Source organism: Papilio machaon, chromosome 5 (assembly GCF_912999745.1).
Source record: "Papilio machaon chromosome 5, ilPapMach1.1, whole genome shotgun sequence".
In the NCBI taxonomy this organism is placed as follows: Eukaryota; Metazoa; Arthropoda; class Insecta; order Lepidoptera; family Papilionidae; genus Papilio; species Papilio machaon.
The window spans coordinates 6,388,849-6,403,868 of NC_059990.1; positions in this window are offsets into that span (position 1 = coordinate 6,388,849).

Genomic DNA, 15,020 nt, shown 5'->3' on the forward strand with positions numbered 1-15,020 from the left:
GTTCTTGATTTTTATAATGCCACTATAATAAATGTTATAATGAAATGTTATAATACTAGGTTAATCATTCTCAATCAGTAAACGGTATGTCACAAGTCTTTTTTAATAATAAAACCGTGCGTTCTAGTGTAAAGTTATGATAGGACTAACCTATAATAGCTTACCTCTAAATAACTGAAAACAATAACATACGTACTGTTTTTCTATTGTATTTAATCAAATTGTTATCCTAGATTGTTCTAATGTTCGATATTCTAAGTTATCATCTGGCAACTGAGTTTTTTGACGATAATTTAAAACACACCTTTATTTTTTGTATAAAACATTTTATACACTATGTACATTGAGATGTAAATAAAAATTTAAACTTTTGTATTTTTGTTTCCTTAAACAGAAACTATAAAATATTACAATATTAATGAAATTATTTATGCTCTAAAACATTTTTGTTTTGTTTTGTGAAATTCTTGCTAATTGAAACAAAGTAATTTTTAGATACTTTAAAATAAATACTAATAGAAACCTCTTCAAAACAAAATTTAAAAAGTAGTTAAAAAGCTAGAGGAAGGCTAAGCTTTGACGCTCAGCCACAAATTTTCCCTTGAATGGATTAACTACAAGAAAACTACACTTAAAATCCCACTTAGTGATCAATTAACTACTCTAAATGTGGGAGCTAACTAAATTTTTTGAAATATCACCCCAACATCATTATCCTCATTCCAACTGAAGACGGTTTTGGGGAATTCTTAGTTTCATTTTATTGTAAAATCATAATAGGTAAATTGTTTTATTTTTATTATTAGATAATGACCCAATATCTAATATTTAAAAAAAAACAAGGAAACATTTACGTAAGTTTCTGTAAACAAAAGGTATAATAACAATTACTTTTGCTGAGTAATTATTTGAATTTAGCGGAAAAATATAACAAAAGAGTTAAGCAATCGTTTGCCATATAGAAGTAGGGTTATAGAATTTTTGTATTCATTTTGATTCTGACTCAAACTTTTTATGAATAGGGGAATGAACTTTATACTGAATAGTTTGTTAAATAAAGAAAAAAATAGAAAGAAATTAAAACTAAAATGGATGTTATAAGTATAAACTTGTGTTGCGATTTGTAGAATTGAGAACATTATTACTGAGGATTTCCACTAACGACGCTTTAACTAAAATTATGTGTTCATTTCATTAATTATAAATTGAAAAGAGCATAAACAAAATAACACGTAGATACATTTATCAACTAAGGGTCCGTTCACAGACCGGGGCAGAGAGCAGCGCAGATTTTAATCGCAAATAAAATTGAGCTTTGTAAGAATTACAAAAAGTTTCATTTTAATTTTCACGTCTTTTTTATGCTTGATCTTGATAAAAAAGTAAAACAAAATCTTGTTTCAATTGTATAAAGCTCAATTTTATTTATAAAAATCTACTCTACTCTTTGCCCCGGTTTGTATGAACGGACCCTAAGTCGTGGTTTTTGTGGCTTTCTTGGCGTATGCACACCATGTACTCGTAACATTATACTCAAGGGTAATGACTACGGAATTTGTAAATCAATGATATTTTACCTTAAGATGCCTAATGCGGTGTCCTAATGCGAAAAAAGAAAAAAGGCGTCAAATGTCATTTACGTTAAATAATAGTATCATTAGAGTAGCGGAACAAGAACTAACTGTTTTATTAAAAAATGTCGGTTGTCTTATTTTTAAGCCTTTAATTTCATACATTTTAGATTAAACTGTATGTATAATTCTATAATAAACTGAAAAAGAAAAATTTATCAATGTAAATATGTAGTATATTTCAGCTTTTATTTTTGTTTCTGCCACTCTGACCTCCTTTTGTTTCTCTACTCTAAAGTCTCCAAAAATTTATATGTATTTACTAAGTTAGTGACACCAATCCTATGTTTACTAAAACTGATTTGTATGAATCATATTAACAATTGTTGATTTTATTGATGGTATAATTTATTTACATGTTTATTTTGAATTATAGCTATTGTTAACCTATGTGTTATACGAGATGTATTCTAATCCGTAATCTCTACCTATCTTTATACTTATGAAACTGAATGTATCTTTCTCTTATACGCCAGTTTATGTCATTATATTTTTTTTTTGATTAGATACATCTAATCAAAAAAAAAAAAAAACCGACACAGTAGTAGCCAATCCGTCAACCTTAATAAAATCATTAATACACCGGATTAAGAGTTAACTCGTAGCTTACGACTTATAAATCTAAATGAGACGTGACGTTTCTTTGGTAATTTGACTAGTAAGTTGCGTAAACATTTATTTCAGAAAAGCACTAAATACCTAACTGGAATGTAAGGGTTATAAGTTAAAATACTATTCATTTAGAGTACACTTTTTTTAACACATTCTAAGCTTATCTCGACGAACGTGGTGAGATTAATGACATTTTATTGTTTCCTTCATTATATACTCGTATTAACAGGGTGTTTTTGAATCGGCAGACCGATCAGCCAAACGGGAAACACCTATTTTACGGAACAGTTTATAGAAAATGATGTTTACTTCCAGAAATTAAAAATTAACATCGTCACCAATTGTTTATCTATCGCTTGAACAATGAATTTGTTTTCATTCCCATTTTACGAGGAGCGTCGTATTGTAATAGACTAGTAGTAACTATCACAGAGTACGTAAGAACGCCTCTATGACAAGTTCCCATATATTGTATAACATGGGTTTCCCTACCCTATTATTTTCTTAAAAAAAACAAAAGATAAAAAATATTATTTCTGTAATATATATTTATTATGTTTCGGCAGTGATAACGAAGAGATTAATGTGCCATATTACGAACAGATTTTTTTATGCTATCTGGGTTTTTTATAGTAAAAAAAAATATCTAACATAAATTCGTTTAATAAAGAAATGATAAGGCGTAATTGAACTTATCATTTTAGTTTTTGGCTGGAAAAAACGGGGTAAAAACGGATGATTAACAGTGGGAACAGAATAAGGAAACAGTCATGGAAAAATAACATTGATATTATATTATTCAACTGCGATAGCTTGAAATGGGTTCGAAGTTACTCTTTGGAATTTTAGAGATTTATCGTTTGTTTCTGTGAACAAAATCTCTGATTAAAACAGATCCTCATCCTTATCATTATCTTTGACAAAACAGAGATAACAAAATGATTTAAACGGGATTTTTGGTCTCGGAAAACCACGCTAAATCCCGTTTCACTGTTATAATATATCTAGCGAGCGCATACTTTCGTTGTACACCTTTTAATACCATATTTATAGTACTTCTATTAAAAATACGAAGACTACAAAAAAGATTACAACCTTTTACTTGTAATATTTAATTCATGTCTTAGACTGTATACCGTAGATGCCCTTTAATACGATCCAGTTTTTATTCCATTCCATTAAAAATATGTATTTCTTCGGACTTTTAGACCGTTCACTCGCACAAAATGGTGCTCTACATAGATATCAATATCCGTCATCCAAAGAAGTAATGTTTTCACATTTTTACTTCTTTTTTTTAATTTCGTGCTTTCTGGAAGTATCATTCGTGGATTTTGTTAAAAAGAAAAGATTCGTCAACAACAAGTAATAATGTATCCATCAGAAGGTAACAATGAAAACTGTTTATCAATAAAGAATGAAGTAGATACCAAAATGATTTTGGATAAGCTTTATTCCTCATTTTAAAGTTTATTATATTATAATTTAAATAGATAAAGGAGACTAGGTGCTGCTATGCACTGTTATTAAATTTTAAATTTTGTTCTTTGTTATATTTGTAAAGCAGAAAATGTATATAGAATTCAAATCAGGTCACGGTTAATATTTGTAATTAGGTAATTTTTAATTATTCCTAACTTTAAAAAATATTCCATAACGAGCCATTTGACGGCAACGGCTCACGTGTGTAACATGACATATGTTAATCACGTGACCAGTTGCTTTCAAAATCACATTTTGAATCAAGCCAAAAGAAGCCGTTTTTTGTCTTACGGTAACTCGTCATAAAGTTCAAATTCGAAGATCTTAATTCGTTGCGCAACTGAACGCCCTTGCGTATCAAAATGCTAATGATTTTAAATTTCTATTTTTTTTTCTATGCCAAGCTATGCCACTTTAAAATACGATTAGGAAGTAATTATTTAATGTTCAAAAGTTTTTGGAAACCAAAAGAACTGCAAATAGCTGCTAAGAGATATAGTGGTTGTGCAATTTGAATTTCGGTCATTCAAAAACTGTAACATTTAAAAAACGAATGCAAAATTTATTGCCTAAGCGTAATATGTAAGAGACACGAAGTTTAGCAATATTTTCATTACTTAGATAGACAAATCCTATTTCAAAATCCCTTGAGTTGTGTCTGAATCAATAAAGGATACAGATAATGAAAATACAATGTAACTAGCTGTCGGACTTTGTTCGCGTGGAAATAAAAACCTGGTTTAGTACTCTATGCGCTATTCCTGACTATAATCAATTTCTATACCAAATTTCATCTAGTAGTTCTAAATTTCAATTGGTTTACTTTTCACAAATAATTTGTACAGGCAACATTGTAACTGTCAGTTTGTAAACTTCTCAGTTTTGTCTGCACACGTGACTTAACTGATTACAGTTAAAACTAAAGCGTCTTTAGTCATTTTCCATGACCGTGAGTAATAAAATATATTGTACTCAATTGTCCGGTACGTAAGAACTTAAACAAGACAACATCCTACTGCTACATTCTCCGGTCTTATAATTAACATTGCCTACATTGTCAAATAATCAAAAATGGAACCTTCAAAAATGATTTCATAACCATACCAGTTTATGCTTTACGTATAACCCAACCAACCGAAGTAATAACCTTGTTTACTAAGCTAAGGTCAAAATGTATGGAATTTAAAACTTTCAAATGTTACGACGCGACGCTATGAAACTAAGCCACTATGTCATAATAATTGGACTTTTTCAAAAAAAAAATATTCAATGAGTTCACGTTTATTTGATAGCGAGTTAATTCTAAATTATGTACTCAGTATCGGTCTAAAAATATAAGGTATATCATCACGTTGAAACGACGGTTAAATTATCCATCTTACTAATATTATAAATGCGAATGTTTAGGTGGATGGATAGATAGATGTTTGTTTGAAGGTATCTGTGGAACTGCTCAACGGATCTTGATGAAATTTGGCACAGATGTAGAAAATAGTCTGGAAGAACACATAGGCTTATTGCGTTTTTTTAATTCCGCGCGGACAGACTCTCGGGCGACAGCTAGTTAGTGATTATTGTAAATAATACAATTTTATGAGTTTGGTAAACATTGAGAATTTAATTTTAAATAACTACGTGTTCTTTCACCGCCAGAGTAAATTCAAATAGTTAAAAAACTGCCTAGATTTCTTCCAAAAATTCTAAAAATCTTCGAAACAAAAACAGTTACAAAAAGGTTTCGCTGCTGAAATCTTTCCGGAAAAATCAAATTGTGTTGTGCATGAATATGAAAAATATTATTTTAGAAACTTTTAGAAAAATAATTTACCGTTGGCTTCTGGGACCAAGATATATGTGTAAAACACATCATCATCCCGTTATGCAAAAACCTTTTGGAATCATTCGTTGAATTTTGTGGTTTCGTGTAGTTCCTTCACGAGTAGGTCGATTTGATCGGGAAAATATCAAGACATAACTGACTGGAATGGTCGGCGTTTTGCATAAAAAGATAAGGTTCTCTTATTATTTATTAGACCAAGGTGACTGCATTAGGTGAGCGGTGAATTAATTATTGAAGGGCCACGAGAGGAATTCCTGGGTATAATTCTAATGTAGTAAGAAGAATTGGATGAAGGAGTAAATGAAAGACATTGATAAATTTAAATCCAATTTTTTGTACTCATCGGGACTCTTTCATGATGCGTAGTTTCCTTTGAAAAAAAAACAATTAATTCAAAACTAATGTATCATTGCCTTTGAAAATATGTTCTAACTTTTATTAATTTAATTAATTAATGGGATTAATCTAATTAATTCCAGAATTAAATAAACAATCAAAAATAATAGATTTTCTGTGTTTTTAAACTGAATACAGACCTTCAGTTAAAACTGTGCAATTTTGCCTGTAAAATCGAACTTATGTACGTGTCTAGGCTAAATATGTCTGTCAGTTAAACTGTATAGTTCTCAGTTTAAGCTACACACGTAAGTTCGACTATTCAGCTAAAATCGTACAGTGAAAATTAATAGTGTGTAGCAAGCTTAAGAGAATGTAAAAAATGAAAGGTGAACAATTAGTTAAATGGATATATTTTGGAAATGCAATGTAAAACTTGTTAAAACAATTATTTTACAATGTCAAATAATGTATTAATTTAAATGTATATTGACAATTTCGATGCTCATGGTCGTTATAAAGGGTTGTTGGTAAATAAAATTGTAGATTTCAGTTTATATGAAAATGTTGTATTCAACGCACTTTACAGTGTACAATATAATTACGCAAAAGGTACATATTTACGCTCTGTCGATTAATTAGGTTGAAGTGGGTGTGGATGGTGTAAAACAATTTTATCGATATTTTCACCTTTTTTGCCCTAAGTTGATTACTAAATACCACTCGTAGCACGGTCGGTGACTGGAGAAAAGGATTAAAAATAATGATTAACTGATTGTAGGTAGAATTTAAGTTTACGGGAACATATTGGATGAAGCCGCAAGACATTAATTCATTTTGACAAAATGACGATGAAGGCCTTTTAGATGAAATGCTACAAAACGTAGCATTGAAAATTCGTAAACAGGTATCGTAATATGTAATGTAAAACACCTTATTAACCTTCGATGTGTTAATAATTGGCCTAAAGGTTAGTTATACTTGAAACATAACATGATCGAGCGATTTAGTTCCTTAATATAATATTAATTTATGTATTTACTTAGTAACCGATTATAAATTTTTTTGAAAACATGTATCTATGACTAGTTGATATACAATATCAATATTTGTAACTAAGTTAATGTATTGGAGATTTAATATCATCGCCTAATATTTATTATCTGTAAAACGTTCCTTGCTGCTTGTTTCCGGTCCTTTTTTATAACAGAAATATATATTACTGACAAATATTATCATTAAAAAATCAGATTGCAAAATTAAACATCGATTTTGATTTAAATAAAATTTGGTTTTTAAATTTTTTTTTGAAATACTAAGTTGATTTTTCATGTAAACCGATTTTAATATGAGAAATAGATTGAATAGTGTGTTAGATCATTCAAGCTGGTTATATTTTATTTCTGATTGTATAATTATTGCATTTGTGATATCAAATAATATAAAAGCTTTCCAAATACGGGAAATGAAATGCAGATGGAAAGGGAAAAAAAACGTTTGATTCGTTTTCGACTAACAATCCAAAAAAATCAAGGACTTGACACACTTTTCTACCTCCCATGCATTGAGATAAGCCCACGCGTTTCTACCATTCAAATCAGAATCCATAATTCAACGTAGACTGAACGTAGATAACTTCCAAAAACAGTTGACAAGAACATGCTAAATCAGACGATGGGTTAATTACCGTTAATAAAATACATCTGACTAGCGTTACTAGTCATAAAATTGTTATACACGTATTAAATAAAAGTAAACTTAAATGGTATTTCGACAAACTGACGAATTAACCGGAACCGGAAAATTGTCGTTGAGGTGTTAATTATTTTTAACTTTAACAGCATTAAAAATGTTCAAAATTTGCTACTATTTAACTCAACGTTACTTTTGTGAATTTCTTTCCATGAATGTCTTATTGTGAAATTTCCTTCCTTGTACAACAGTTGCGTGTGAACTTGTGCACTTTGTGAACACAAAATCTACTAGTCTTCTAGTTATTTAAAAAAAAAAAAACAAAAAAATGGGACCCACCTGCAAGCACTTCCTTTCGATTAAAATATTTTTCATCAAAATCGGGCCACCAGGGGCGGAGTTTCGCGGTAACACACAAAAAAAAAAAAATACAGTCGAATTGATAACCTCCTTCTTTTTGAAGTCGGCTAAAAACAGTATGACTTAGGAGCCTCGGCTCGGGCTGTTCTGGACTTCGTTATTATTACCGGATTGGGAGGTCACCGAGCTCTTAGGTCGCTTCGGTGGACGCTCCATGGAGGGACTGGGCGCAAAGGCCCCCGAGAGGGGACCTCGGCTTGGGCTGTTACTTCGTTATTATTACCGGATTGGGAGGTCACCGAGCTCTTAGGTCGCTTCGGTGGACGCTCCATGGAGGGACTGGGCGCAAAGGCCCCCGAGAGGGGACCTCGGCTTGGGCTGTTACTTCGTTATTATTACCGGATTGGGAGGTCACCGAGCTCTTAGGTCGCTTCGGTGGACGCTCCATGGAGGGACTGGGCGCAAAGGCCCCCGAGAGGGGACCTCGGCTTGGGCTGTTACTTCGTTATTATTACCGGATTGGGAGGTCACCGAGCTCTTAGGTCGCTTCGGTGGACGCTCCATGGAGGGACTGGGCGCAAAGGCCCCCGAGAGGGGACCTCGGCTTGGGCTGTTACTTCGTTATTATTACCGGATTGGGAGGTCACCGAGCTCTTAGGTCGCTTCGGTGGACGCTCCATGGAGGGACTGGGCGCAAAGGCCCCCGAGAGGGGACCTCGGCTTGGGCTGTTACTTCGTTATTATTACCGGATTGGGAGGTCACCGAGCTCTTAGGTCGCTTCGGTGGACGATAACAAAAGTCCCGTTAAAAAAAGAACAAGGAGTTAACATTTGTTTCTGATAATCCTATGGTGTAATTTAAATAAATTCGTCCTATATCTCGATAGTATCACGTTTTGTTACGAAATATAAGTTGCAAATACTAAACGCTCAAAAAAGGCATATATTATTTAAAAAAAAAATTACATATACCAGACAGAGCATAGTACTGTTTAATTGATAAGAGCTAAGTATGTGATTTATTTCATTAATTCGTTGACACATTGAAGACATTGATAAACTCGAACTTTTCTCCTCACTGCACTTATAATTGAACTGAATTATACAATGAATACATTGCGTCGTTTTTTTTCAATAGCTTCCTTATAAATCATTATAAGTAGAGATGTGCCAAGTAATAAGTAAGCGTATGATTTGTTTTAGCTCTGTAGTAGGGTGATACTTCGTAATGTAAATACTTCTTACCTTCATTATTCAGTTACTTTTTGTTTACGTATTTTTTTTTATCTTACTAGAATTGTAAATGCGAAAGTTTGAATAGACGGATGTTTGTTACTATGTATCTCCACAACTGCTCAACGAATCCTGCTGAAATTGGGCATAGATATAGAACATAGTCGGGAAGAACACTTAGGCTACTGATTAAGTTTTATTAAGATGTTAACATAAAGGCTGGCAAGCAATGTGTGATCACTCTCATCTGATCCTATTATTGACTGTTAGCACGTTTGTCTTCATCTAAAAAAAAAACATGTGTTGTAACACAATAATTGACAATTATTTTATATACATCAATGATTAATTGTTTCTCAAAGTACTCATCAAACGTCGACCTCCTTATTATTTGAAGTCAATTAAATTTTATTGCACAACGTTTAAAATGATGAAGAACACACGTTTACATGGGAAAATTTTTTCTTGAAAGACTATATAAAATGCTTGACACATGTCAGACGTACACTCTTATAAAACTAAAACAGCCAGTGCACATCTCAGCGTCTAAGCAGATTATACTACTCCAACACGCCCCCTTTAATCTGCATTATCTACGAGCCCTAAACCCTTTACACAAAGTAAATGTTTGGATATTGGCAAAGCTTTAGTAAAGATGTCGGCTATCATTAAATCCGTTGACAGATGCCTTAAGGTTAAATATTTTTCCTTCATAACACTACGTACAGGACGTACACTACGTTTAAGAAATTCAGCCAAACAAATCGCACCTCTATTGTCAACATGCATCACCACTTTAGCAAGTTCATCCAAACCTACTTCAGCTAATAAGCTATTCAAATATATACTCTCTTTCATATATATTCTGCCAGGCTCGTATTCAGCTTCCTCATGCATTCAGCTTTCATCGACGATGTAGCTACTGATTTCTGTTTCTTTAACATTATATAACTTCTTAGGCCTTCCACGTTGACCTCTTTGTATTTTCGGTCTTCCAGGCATTCTTTTTAATATAATCTCATTTATTCCACCAGTTGCATTTTCACTTGCATCGCCATTATCATTGTTATCATTTATGTTATTTTCATGATCAATTTCAAAATCATCACATATCGTCTCTTTATTGAATACTATATCAACGATCGATTCATCACTTGATTTCTTATCCTTTTCGATAATCTCATTTCCATCTACATTGCTATCTTTCTTTTGACTTTCTTGGAATTTCAAGTCTCGTGCAATAACAACTTTATGTTCATCTGGTATCCATATTCGATATCCTTTAGAAGTTCGTGGATATCCCACCATTATGCCTTCTCGAGCACGTGCGACAAACTTATCTTTATTAGGCGTCTTGTCTAAAACAAAACATTTAGAACCAAAACATCGCATGTACTCAATATTAGCTGGTTCTCCATACCACATGTTATACGGCGTGTCACCATTAAAAGTATTCGTCGGACAGCGATTTCTAATATGGCAGGCAGTTGCCACAGCTTCAGCCCAAAAACAACTAGACAGTCCCGAAGACAATAACATACATCTCGCCATCTCTGTGAGAGTACGATTCATACGCTCACTTACAGAATTCATTTGAGGTGTATGTGCAACCGTCAAACGACGTTGAATTCCTTCTGTCCTTAGAAAAACATCGAATTCTTTGTTGCAGTATTCGCCTCCGTTGTCAGACTGAAGAGCTTTAATTTTCATACCAGATTGTTTTTCAATAAAAGTTTTATACGTTTTAAACGCGTTCAATACTTCACTTTTCTTACTGAGCAAGTACACTTCACACCAACGTGTACTGTCATCTATAAAAGTAACGAAGTATTTTGCTCCACCTAGAGATTCGGTTCTCATTGGTCCAACCACGTCCGAATGGACTATCATTAATTTAGTGTTACATGGACCTCTCGTCTTCAAGAACGGTAGTGCAGTCATTTTTCCCTTCGTACATGTTTCACAGTCATATAATACATTCATGTCCTCTGTCTTAACATCAAATCCGTAAGTATTCAGTAATTTCATAAGATCTCGTGCATTTAAATGACCCATACGCTCATGCCACAAACGTACATCCACATTCATAGCAACTAACGCGTCATTCATTCTATTTTTCACTTCTCTCACTCTGTATAAGTTACCCACACGATCAGCTGTCATTTTGATAATGCCTTTGTTGTCAGTGACATAAGCGACGTCACGTTTAAAAAGAACATTATGACCATTTTCAGTAATTTTGGCAACTGAAATTAAATTACTTCTTAAATTGGGAACATACAAAGTATCGCGAAGCAGAATTTGACGTTTGTCTCGATCATTTGAAGCTACGAAATTAATATCACCCTTACCTTTGACATTTGTCGACAGATTACTAGCTAAGTTTAATTTTGCAGTATACGGAAAAACCCCTTTACCAAAAATTTCAGGATCTTTGCAGAGATGAGATGTGCACCCACTATCTAAAATAAAAGAATTGCGTATTAAATTATTTGGTAAACCATTACAATTAAACGTTTCATAATTGTTTTGTTCTTCAGTTACACATCCTATCTCATGGTTTTTCTTCTTTATTTTGCAATCACTAGCTTTGTGACCATAATTATGACATTTGAAACATTTGTACTTGAATGTACCACCGGAATTAGATACAGTATTGACGTTCTTGAATGACTTATGTCTCGTCCCATTTCTCTTAGCATACATAGCTCCTTGTATTTCCATAGTATTATTACTCTGTCGCCTCGAGCTATCCTCTTCCAAAATTTTTATTTTTAATATATCCACCGTAGGTAAATCGTCGCGGGATTCCATTGCGCATCTAAAGTTATCATAGCTTGCTGGTAAACTATATAACAATAATATTGATAACAAATCTCTATGTATTTCGATTCCAATATCACTCAGTTTATCTACAGCGTCCATGAATTTTGAAATGTGTTCACGCACATCCTCGCCCTCTTGCATACGATGTAATGTTAACTGTTTCAATAAAATTGCTTTACGTGCAGGTCCTTTCGATGCATATATAGACTCGAGTTTCAACCACACCTCTCGTGCAGTTATGCACCCTCTTACGTGCTTTAACTCACTCGGACTAATTGACAAAATCAGATCTGCCTTCGCTTTTTCATCTGCAGCTAACCAATCATCTAATAATTTTTCATTACCTGGTGTTGAACACGGTCTCACATTTTTCCCACTTACGTATTGCCAACCTTCCGTCTTCGTTAACAATGCTTGAACTTGTATTTTCCACGTTTCATAATTCTCTTTATCCAGTAACTCTATTCGCACTGATTGAGCCGTCATTATGTAAACGTTTTATTTCATTTACCCATAACCTGATAATATTGCGTTTCTGGGCCCATAACCTGATGAAGAACACACGTTTACATGGGAAAATTTTTTCTTGAAAGACTATATAAAATGCTTGACACATGTCAGACGTACACTCTTATAAAACTAAAACAGCCAGTGCACATCTCAGCGTCTAAGCAGATTATACTACTCCAACATAAAACTGGTTCACGTAAGAATGAAATATGTTAAATGAATTATTACAATCAGGGCGTGGTGGTGGATCCAATTGAGTCAATGATAACACGACCAGTTTAGCTACGCAAGCGATCGTCCGTAGCGGAAAAAAAAAGAAAGTGATCACGTCATTTATTATAGGAGGCAGGCATGTAGAAGCTGACAAATGGTAACCGGAATAATATCAAAAATATATTATGTCATATAATAAATAAACATGTAAATTGTATAAAGGTGAAAGAGCTTCAAAATATAAAAACATTTTTTTAGTAATTTTTGTGTTGTGCGATGAATACTTCGATAGCTTAGCTTTATTGTATGATGTAAATAATAATTTGATGTATGTATACATATAAAAGAAAATAACTGTGTTCTCAAGTTGACTCTATTTCGTAAAAAGGAAAAGAGGACTGATTTGAAAAATGACAGAAAAAGAAAAAAGTGAACTAAAGAGGTCGAATTCTGACACGCGGCGCGCATTAGTACTACGGGAGCGGTGTTGCCGCAATAAGTAATATCAATAAACCTATGTTATTTCAGCAAAAGTAAAAAACATTGTGGTACATTTTTGTTCTTGAATAATGCTTTAAAATTATTGTGTACTTTTTCAAATCATCTTTATCAGATTTTTTATTTTTGGACATAAAATATATGTAATATTTTTTTTTGAAAATAATGTCTTACAATTTAGTTTCTGCTGTGTTGTGAAGTTGTGTTAGTTTTGTTCTTAATTATAAAAGAATATTATTTAAGAATATTGTGAAACAATAAAACTAGTTTTTTTTGAGAATTTTTTTAGAACTTATTCATAAAAAATATTAACCAACAACAGTATGCAATAAAAAAAAAGTTTTCTATTTCATAAGTTGGCAAATGGGCGAGCGGCCACCTGAATACGCCGAATTAGCGAAGCGACTGCTGCTCATAGACATTCGTAATTAAAGACGCGTTGCCTATGTTTATGTCAAAACCACTTCCCCTTTCCATCTTTTCGTTATAAGAAAAAGATAGGAAGGGAAAGGGGACTTAAATTAGCACTCCGGCACGCGCACTCATCAGATGAAACGCGGAATTGCTTCCACTTCACGTCTGTCTTCCTTGTGGTCGTGATATTACACAGATGTCAGCAAAAATGTTTGAAAGACTATTTGTGAACAATATTGACTAAAAAGCGATATAATAATATTACTAGAATACAGATTTGACAGTGGTAGATGCTGCAATAACGATATTTGTTGTGTGTACAAATGGATTTGATGGATAAGAGGTCACATAAGAAAGAGAAATATCATCTTTCTGTAAATTGGATCCCGAAGGTACTAAGTAAAAAAAAATATTAAAAATAATTACATAGCTTATGTTTTTATTTCTTCCTTTAAAGTTCGTGCAGAAATGTTTGTGACCTAAAGTTTAAATTTGACATGAATTTGTAAGTTTATTCATTACATAAATCAATGGACTTTTTTTTTAACTTGATCTTTTATTGGTAAGGTAACCGAACCGAACCGGCTTGATATTACTTACTAGTTAATGCGACGTCTATTAATTGAATATTTTTTCAATTATTCCCTCCGTTCACTCCAATCTTTATTTCATTCATTCCGTTCTCCGACTCTAACCATTGGTTTCTGAGACCAAAATATATGTATAAAACATATCGTCATCCCTGTCAATAACTTTAACAAAATAGAGATAACAATATGTTACAAACGGTGATTTTGATCTCGGAAACCTACGGTTAGTGGTGATTTTTTAATTATTTCATTAAAATTAATACATATGTTCAATTATATTAAGAATTGATACGTATACCAGAGAACATGTAATACATCAATTTAAGTCGATAAATAAATCAATAAATTAAAATTGACCAATATTTAAGATATTTTACGATGGTCGAGTTTTGTTTTAATTTGACCTTACCCTTGCTATGGAGTTAAGTTCATCACAGTCAAAATTTTTGTACACTTACTTTATTAATCAATTATGATATAAGTATGTTCATTAATAATAAGAAACCTTTTTTAATAGTTGACCAAAGGTTCTTGACTCCTTATAATAAGTTGAAATAACATTGTACATTGAAGGTCACTTTTAATTCTGTTTTAGAATTCCATTATGTCAATTTCAATTGACCTTAACAAGTTTAACAATTAAGTTCTTTTTAACTGCTCCTGCCGTTCATAACATTCTTGGTTAATTACAAATTGCTTTCACGTAAGCATTGCAAATATTACAATGCCAAAATGTATGTATTTTTGTAAACATTTAAAAATTGTATTGTATTTTGTCATACC